The following is an 8,247-nucleotide window of genomic DNA, read 5'->3' as shown; positions in this document are numbered from 1 at the left end:
TTTCTCCTCCCCCTGTATCCCCTGCGCCCTGTGTGGCCCAACCCTGTCCCAACATTATGTTTTACTTATATATAAGAATAACAGTACATATTACACCTCCTGAAGATACCATAAACACTTCTTATAAATAAAATAAAGGATATACATTGCAACTTCTCATACGATCACCCCTAAAATTGCAGGGGCCCCCCAAAGCATTGGGCCCTGGGCGGGTGCTCCTCCCCCCCCCCCGCCCAATGGGCAGGCCTGCTTGTAGATATCTCCCACAGCTATATTAGTGGGCATACTTCTAAAGAAAAATAAACAAATAAACAATTTAGTAATATTCAGATATTCCATTCCTGTGTACTCTTGTGTGATTTCCCCTACTTTTTCTTACCCAAGTTAACAGCTTGTTATTATGATAAAACAGAACATGACATGATATAGTAAAAGAAACAAAAGAGACAGTAACAATGCAAATGACTCTCTATTACATACAGTGTGAAGAAGGCAAAAGATCAGTGGTCAGGAGTCATTGTCCAGGTTAAAAGCAAATGTCTCTTGTTTGATATATCTGTCTTTGAGAGAGTCCTAAGATGTTCCTGGTGGATTTGACTTTGACAACATAAGTAATAATGTCTTTATGATAAGTACAAAAAAGATAAAAACACACAAAGAGGTTTACAAAAATAACGAAGGAGTAGAATAACATAGTGAACTAATAGTATGTTTAAATGGCTATAAAGAAAAGTTAATAAAAATAAAGGATAAACAATCCAATGAATAACAAACATGGCAACAAGGTAAAATCTGTATAATCCATAAGACAAAGAGTAATATAAATGGTAGCAGTATTAGAATTCTTATGGTTCCTTTACTTTTTTACTCTCTCCTTTGCCCCTCCCCCCACCAAAAAAAAAAATAATCACAACATTTCTAATTCATTAAAGGGACATCAAACACTTTGAGATGGTAATATAAAATGATAAACTGTATAAATAAAAAAAACTCTGCAATATACTTTCATGATTTATTTTGTCCCCTTTGCCTGTAATTCCATTCTGAAATTGTGAGCTTGTCAGTTCCTGTTAAAAATGGAAGTGCAGATACTGTTATATTCCACACAGCCATTGGCCGCACACTCTAGTGACCTATTTATAACTGTCTCTAATTGGCCACAACAGAGAAGGTAACTTAAGTTACAACATGGCAGCCTTCATTGTTTTATAGACACTAAAACTTTACACTTATTTTGTCACTAATTAAACAGCTAATGAAACTTTAAAAAATACATCTACATGTTATTCTCAGACTAATCTTTGTTTGAATACATCATTCTATCTAGCATTTATAATCGGGTAGATTACGAGTTTTGCGTTAACAGGGGTGCGTGCTAACGAGCAGTTTATGCTCACCGCTCACTTACAGACAATGCTGGTATTACGGGTTTTTACAAACCCGGCGTTAACCGCAAAAAAGTGAGCATAGAGCAAAATTTTGCTCCACATCTCACCTCAATACCAGCGCTGCTTACGTTAGCGGTGAGCTGGCTGAACGTGCACGATTTCCCCATAGGAATTAATGGGGGAGAGCCGGTGTCAGGGTTTTTTCCCTGTTTGTTTGCCATGTGCTGCTGGCAGCCATTTTACTCACCTCTCTTACTGACTATGGTGCATTGGGATGCTGCTCATTTTCTGCACTTCCTTTTATGGCCAGTCTGGTGTGCATCATCCGTGTGAGACAGGATGCAGTCTCAGAATTGTGATGTCATCACTTATTATTTAAAGGGCCTCTGTTCAGTATGCTTTGCCTTTGCGTTGTCTCAGACCTGTTTGTGAGAGTTCCTGTGTATTACCTGGCTGCCTGACGTCCTTCCTGGTTTCTGATCCCTGGCTTGTTCCTGACTTTGCTGTTTTCCTTGTTCGTGATTCCGGCTCGTTTGACTATTCGCTTTGGCTCCTGACTTGGCTCGTCTGACTACCAGCTCTGGTTTTGACTCCTGCCTTGTTATTTGACTTGTGAACTTTTTATTATTTTTTGCTGTTAATAAAGGTGTGATTATTTTTGCACTTCTCGTCTCAGTCTGATTCCTGGAACCCTGACAGCCGGCTGAAAAAAAAAACCTAACACCTGCAAAAAAGCAGCGTTTAGCTCTTAACGCAGCCCCAGTGATTCCTATGGGGAAATAAAATTTATGTCTACACCTAACACCCTAATATGAACCCCGAGTCTAAACACCCCTAATCTTACACTTATTAACCCCTAATCTGCCGCCCCTGACATCGCCGACACCTACATTATATTATTAACCCCTAATCTGCCACTTCGGACACCGCCGCCACTATAATAAATATATTAACCCCTAAACCGCCGCACTCCCGCATCGCAAACACTAGTTAAATATTATTAACCCCTAATCTTCCGTCCCTAACATCGCCGACACCTACCTACATTTATTAACCCCTAATCTGCCGCACAAACGTCGTCGCAACTATAATAAACATATTAACCCCTAAATCTAAGTCTAACCCTAACTTAAAGATAATTAAAATAAATCTAAATAAATATAACTATCATTAACTAAATAATTCCTATTTAAAACTAAATACTTACCTATAAAATAAACCCTAAGCTAGCTACAATATAACTAATAGTTACATTGTAGCTATTTTAGGGTTTATTTTTATTTTACAGGCAAGTTTGTATTTATTTTAACTAGGTAGAATAGTTACTAAATAGTTATTAACTATTTAATAACTACCTAGTTAAAATAAATACAAAAGTACCTGTAAAATAAAACCTAACCTAAGTTACAATTACACCTAACACTACACTATAATTAAATAAATATTATAATAATTATTTAATAATGATTGGAACAGCCAATAGAATGCCAGCTCAATCCTATTGGCTGACTGGATCAGCCAATAGGATTGAACTTCAATCCTATTGGCTGATTGCATCAGCCAATAGGATTTTTTCTACCTTAATTCCGATTGGCTGATAGAATTCTATCAGCCAATCGGAATTGAAGGGACGCCATCTTGGATGACGTCATTTAAAGGAACCTTCATTCAGTGTTTAGCCGTCGGAAGGAAGAGGATGCTCCGCGACGGATGTCTTGAAGATGGACCTGCTCCGCGCCGGATGGATGAAGATAGAAGATGCCGTCTGGATGAAGACTTCTGCCCGTCTGGAGGACCACTTCGCCCGTCTTGGATGAAGACTTCTCATGGCTTTGTTGAGGACTCCGGCCCGGTTGGGTGAAGACGTCTCCCGGTAAGGTGATCTTCAAGGGGTTAGTGTTAGGTTTTTTTAAGGGGGGATTGGGTGGGTTTTAGAGTAGGGTTGGTTGTGTGGGTGGTGGGTTTTAATGTTGGGGGGGATTTGTAATTTTTTTTACAGGTAAAAGAGCTTATTACTTTGGGGCAATGCCCCGCAAAAGGCCCTTTTAAGGGCTATTTGTAATTTAGTGTAGGGTAGGGCTTTTTTTATTTTGGGGGGCTTTTTTATTTTGTTAGGTGTAATTGTAACTTAGGTTAGGTTTTATTTTACAGGTACTTTTGTATTTATTTTAACTAGGTAGTTATTAAATAGTTAATAACTATTTACTAACTATTCTACCTAGTTAAAATAAATACAAACTTGCCTGTAAAATAAAAATAAACCCTAAGCTAGCTACAATGTAACTATTAGTTATATTGTAGCTAGCTTAGGGTTTATTTTATAGGTAAGCATTTAGTTTTAAATAGGACTAATTTAGGTAATAATAGTAATTTTATTTTGATTTATTTAAATTATATTTAAGTTAGGGGGTGTTAGGGTTAGACTTAGATTTAGGGGTTAATAAATTTAATATAGTGGCGGCGACGTTGGGGCGGCAGATTAGGGGTTAATAAATGTAGGTAGGTTGCGGCGATGTTAGGAACGGCAGATTAGAGGTTAATAAAATTTAAATAGTGATTGCGAGGCGGGAGTGCGGCAGTTTAGGGGTTAATATATTTATTATAGTGGCGGTGATGTCCGGTTCGGCAGATTAGGGGTTAAAAATGTTAATTTAGTGTTTGCAATGTGGGGGGGCCTCGGTTTAGGGGTTAATAGGTAGTTTATGGGTGTTAGTGTACTTTTTAGCACTTTAGTTAAGAGTTTTATGCTACGGCTTGTAGTGTAAAACTCTTAACTACTGACTTTAAAATGCAGTATCAGTCTTGACAGGAGAGGGTCTACCGCTCACTTTTTGTCAGACTCGTAATACCGGCGCTATGCAAGTCCCATTGAAAAAATAGTATACGCAATTTACGTAAGTGGATTTGCGGTATTTCCAAGTCTGGCCAAAAAAGTGAGCGGTACACCTGTACCTGCAGGACTCGTAATACCAGCGGGCGTTAAAAAGCAGCGTTGGGACCGGCCAACGCTGCTTTTTAACCCTACGCAAAACTTGTAATCTAGCCGTTAGTGTTTAATGTCCCTTTAAGTCTTCCCTATGTCTACAGTAATTAAATTGCAGAACTTGACCGTTTCATTGTATTAAAGGACCACTAAATACAATATAATTTAATAATTTACAAATACACAATAAAATACAATACAATAGCGCTTTCTTTGAATTTAAAATGAGTAGTAGAATATTTCTGGCAAATTAATGCAAGTTAAAAAACCAGTAAATACAGTAGATTTGGATAATCTGCCATATTCAGCAATTGATTGACAGATGACCCCCCGGGGCGGGGAAACAACAATTAGTTGACTACAGATGAGTCATCTGTCAATCAATTGCTGAGTATGGCGGTTTGAGGATTGTCTCTTATCCGTATAGCGTTTAATTTGAAATATCTCTGAAGATAAGTATATACTAAAGATTTCATGAATGAAAGTCTCATTCATTTTTTAACTTCTATTGTTTGACTTTAGCTAATAGAGTTAACGTTACATTCACTTTAAGTCACAAATAATTTAGTAATGTGCATAAACTATTGCCCTGGTTGTACCATTACCCAGAACTCAAAAATCTTCTTTGTTTAATGCGTAGAGTTTTCTTTTTAAATTGTAGAAATAAATGTATCTGTAATGAAAGCACTTGATATTTAGTTTAACAAACCACATTAATGAGGAACATCAAAAAAGTATTACAAAACTCAACTAAAACGGTGCTGTTTAAAGGGACACGAAACACAAAATGTTTCCTTCATTATTCAGAAAGAACATTTGATTTAAAACAAATTTCCAATTTACTTCTATTACCTAATTTGTTTCTTTCTCTTGGAATCCTTAGTTGAAAAGCATACTTATGAAGGCTCAAGACCAGCAATGCATTACTGGAAGCGAGCAGCTGATTGGTGGCTGCACATATATGCCTCTTAACATTGGTTCACCAGACGTGTTCAACTAGCACTCAGTAGTGCACTGCTGCTCCTTCAACAAAGGACACCAAGAAAATGAAGCAAATTTGATAATAAACGTCAATTGAAAAGTTGTTTAAAATAACATGCCCTAACTAAATTTTTGGTTTCATGTCCCTTTAAGGAGAAGAATTGTTTTACAGCTGAAAAAATATGATTTAAAATAATAATGTATGAGAACACAGCATGTATGATTTTTATATAACAATAAGGATGATACAGGTATACCCCGCTCATACAGCGGGTTAGGGACCGGTGCCCCACTGTAAAGTGAAAACCACCTTAAAGTGAAACAAGGCAGTTTTAGCTTTCTTTTCACTTGCCAGTGTGTTTAAAAACGTGAAAACATGTTTGAACTAACATTAGGGGTACAATAGTGCTATATTTAGTTTAACACTAGCACAGCACAGTATTCAATTAGTATTCAAAAAATATTGTACCTGTAAAATAGTGACAATTACTGTAGTAAAATTTGCCAAACTATAGCACTGAGACAGATTGCACTGTAAAGCTGTAAACAGAGTTAACTGCGCATAACAAAATGGTGCCAGTCACTTTTCTTGCAAACTCACAATGATTACAGCACTGTTTCATAATCCTTGGAGGTTGAACTTCAGCTCCACAAAGTGCTGTATTAGCGAATCGCTGTAAAGTGAAGCGCTGTAAAGTGAGGTATACCTTTATGTTGTGTTTATCCTCGTTATCTTGTAGATTCATAGATACAGGTGATTTTAAAGGGATAGTGTACTGTAAGTGTTTATCCTCTTTAATGTGTTAACAATTATCCATTTTACCTGCTTAAATAGTTTACACATATTTCCTTTACCTTTGTTTTGTAATTTGTAATAGTTGCTTTTGTCGATTGAAACCACCACCTATACAAAAAATTTCAGTACAGCAGTATTAGTTATACAAAAACGATATAAACAAGTAGCAGCCAAAACATCACACTCCCAGTAGGGGATGCAATAAGATAAGGTGACCTTTGGGAATAAAGAGAAAGATGAGGATGTCTGGTTTCAATGAGCAATAACAGCTATCTCATATAAAAATATAATTAAAGTATAATTTTCCCATACATGTTATACAGCTGGTATAAGTTGTCCTTGGAACACATTAATGGGAAAACATTTCTGCAGTACATGGTCCCTTTAATTATAGTTTGCTAAAAACCTTACACCAAAAGGATTGTTTATATTTATCTCCATAGAACATGGTGTCTTTAAAGGGACAGTTTACTCAAAAAATGTCTCCCCTATAATTTGTTCACAATTATTCACTTCACCTGCTGGAGTGTATTACATTGTTTACAAGTATTTCCATTACCCTTATATTGGCATTTGAAATAGTTAATTTAGCCTGTGGTAGCCCCACCTCGTCTGAAAGTTTTGGCCTTAAAGTGATCATAAATCTTGGCGTTTGTGAGAGGCTAGGATTTACCATAAAATACTTAATTCTGAAAGCCCCTTTATTTGTTAGCAGCGTTCGCTCTGCTGGGCTGCTAAAGGCAGCCTACGGCAGAACGCTATTTGGCTGGAGGTGACATTTCCACCTCTTAGCCAATAGCATGCAAGAAATCCAGCTTGGCGCCGCAAAACACGACCAGTAGAAGAAATTACACTCACAGTGGGGTATAGAAGAGATAAGGTAGTAAAATGTTAATGTTCCATTGTTCCCTCCAAGTATTGGTGATTAGTTTATGGACAGATAAAAGATAAAGAAGCAAGTATATGTACACAATGTGATAAAGTAATGAGATCTGATTATACCTACAAGTTCAACCCATTTTATTAGGTTGTGGCTTCAAAACACAAAATCATTTAATTCATATATACAAATGAGCCTTAAAAAGCAAATCTCATACATTTTATAATCTGCAGATGCTAAAAAAAGTAATTAGAAACACATTAAGGGAACAACAATTTTATAGTATACTGTCCCTTTAATATATTAAACTATATGGGTTTTTATTTTTATTTTCAGGCACATATAAATTAATTTTTATAAACATGGGACTTTGCCAAAAAAAAATCCCTGAAACATATTTATAAAAGTGTTGAGCAGCAGAAGAGTTGTTTGTTTAACATACAAGTAGTGTCTCATTTTATAAATGGTGGGTAATTGGCATCAAGGTGGAGTTTGATATTTAAATATAAAGAACAAAATACCAGGGGAAATAACATAATTTATGTAAGAACTTATCTGATAAATTCATTTCTTTCATATTGGCAAGAGTCCATGAGCTAGTGATGTATGGGATATACAATCCTACCAGGAGGGTCAAAGTTTCCCAAACCTCAAAATGCCTATAAATACACCCCTCACCACACCCACAATTCAGTTTAATGAATAGCCAAGAAATTAATCTATCAGGTAAGTTCTTAAATAGATTATGCTTTCTTTCATGTAATTGGCAAGAGTCCATGAGCTAGTGACGTATGGGATAGAAATACCCAAGATGTGAGAGACCACAGAAGAGTCACTAGAAAGGGAGGGATAAAATAAAAACAGCTATTTCTGCTGAAAATATGAAATCCACAAAAAAATAAGTCTTTCTTATAATTTACAAGAAAAAACTTAAATCATAAGCAGAAGAATCAAACTGAAACAGCTGCCTGAAGAACTTTTCTACCAAAGACTGCTGCTGCAGAAGCAAAAACATAAAAACGGTAGAATTTAGTAAATGTATGCAAAGAAGACCAAGTTACTGCTTTGCAAATCTGATCAACTGAAGCTTCATTCTTAAAAGCCCAAGAAGTGGCGCCTGATCTAGTAGAATGAGCTGTAATTCTCTGAGGCAGAGACTGTCCCGCCTCCAAATAAGCAGAAGCTTTCTGGCCTTTTCTGGAACCAGAAAAAACAACAA

Source organism: Bombina bombina, chromosome 7 (genome assembly GCF_027579735.1).
Source record: "Bombina bombina isolate aBomBom1 chromosome 7, aBomBom1.pri, whole genome shotgun sequence".
Lineage (NCBI taxonomy): Eukaryota > Metazoa > Chordata > Amphibia > Anura > Bombinatoridae > Bombina > Bombina bombina.
Note: the sequence above shows the minus strand (reverse complement) of the source record.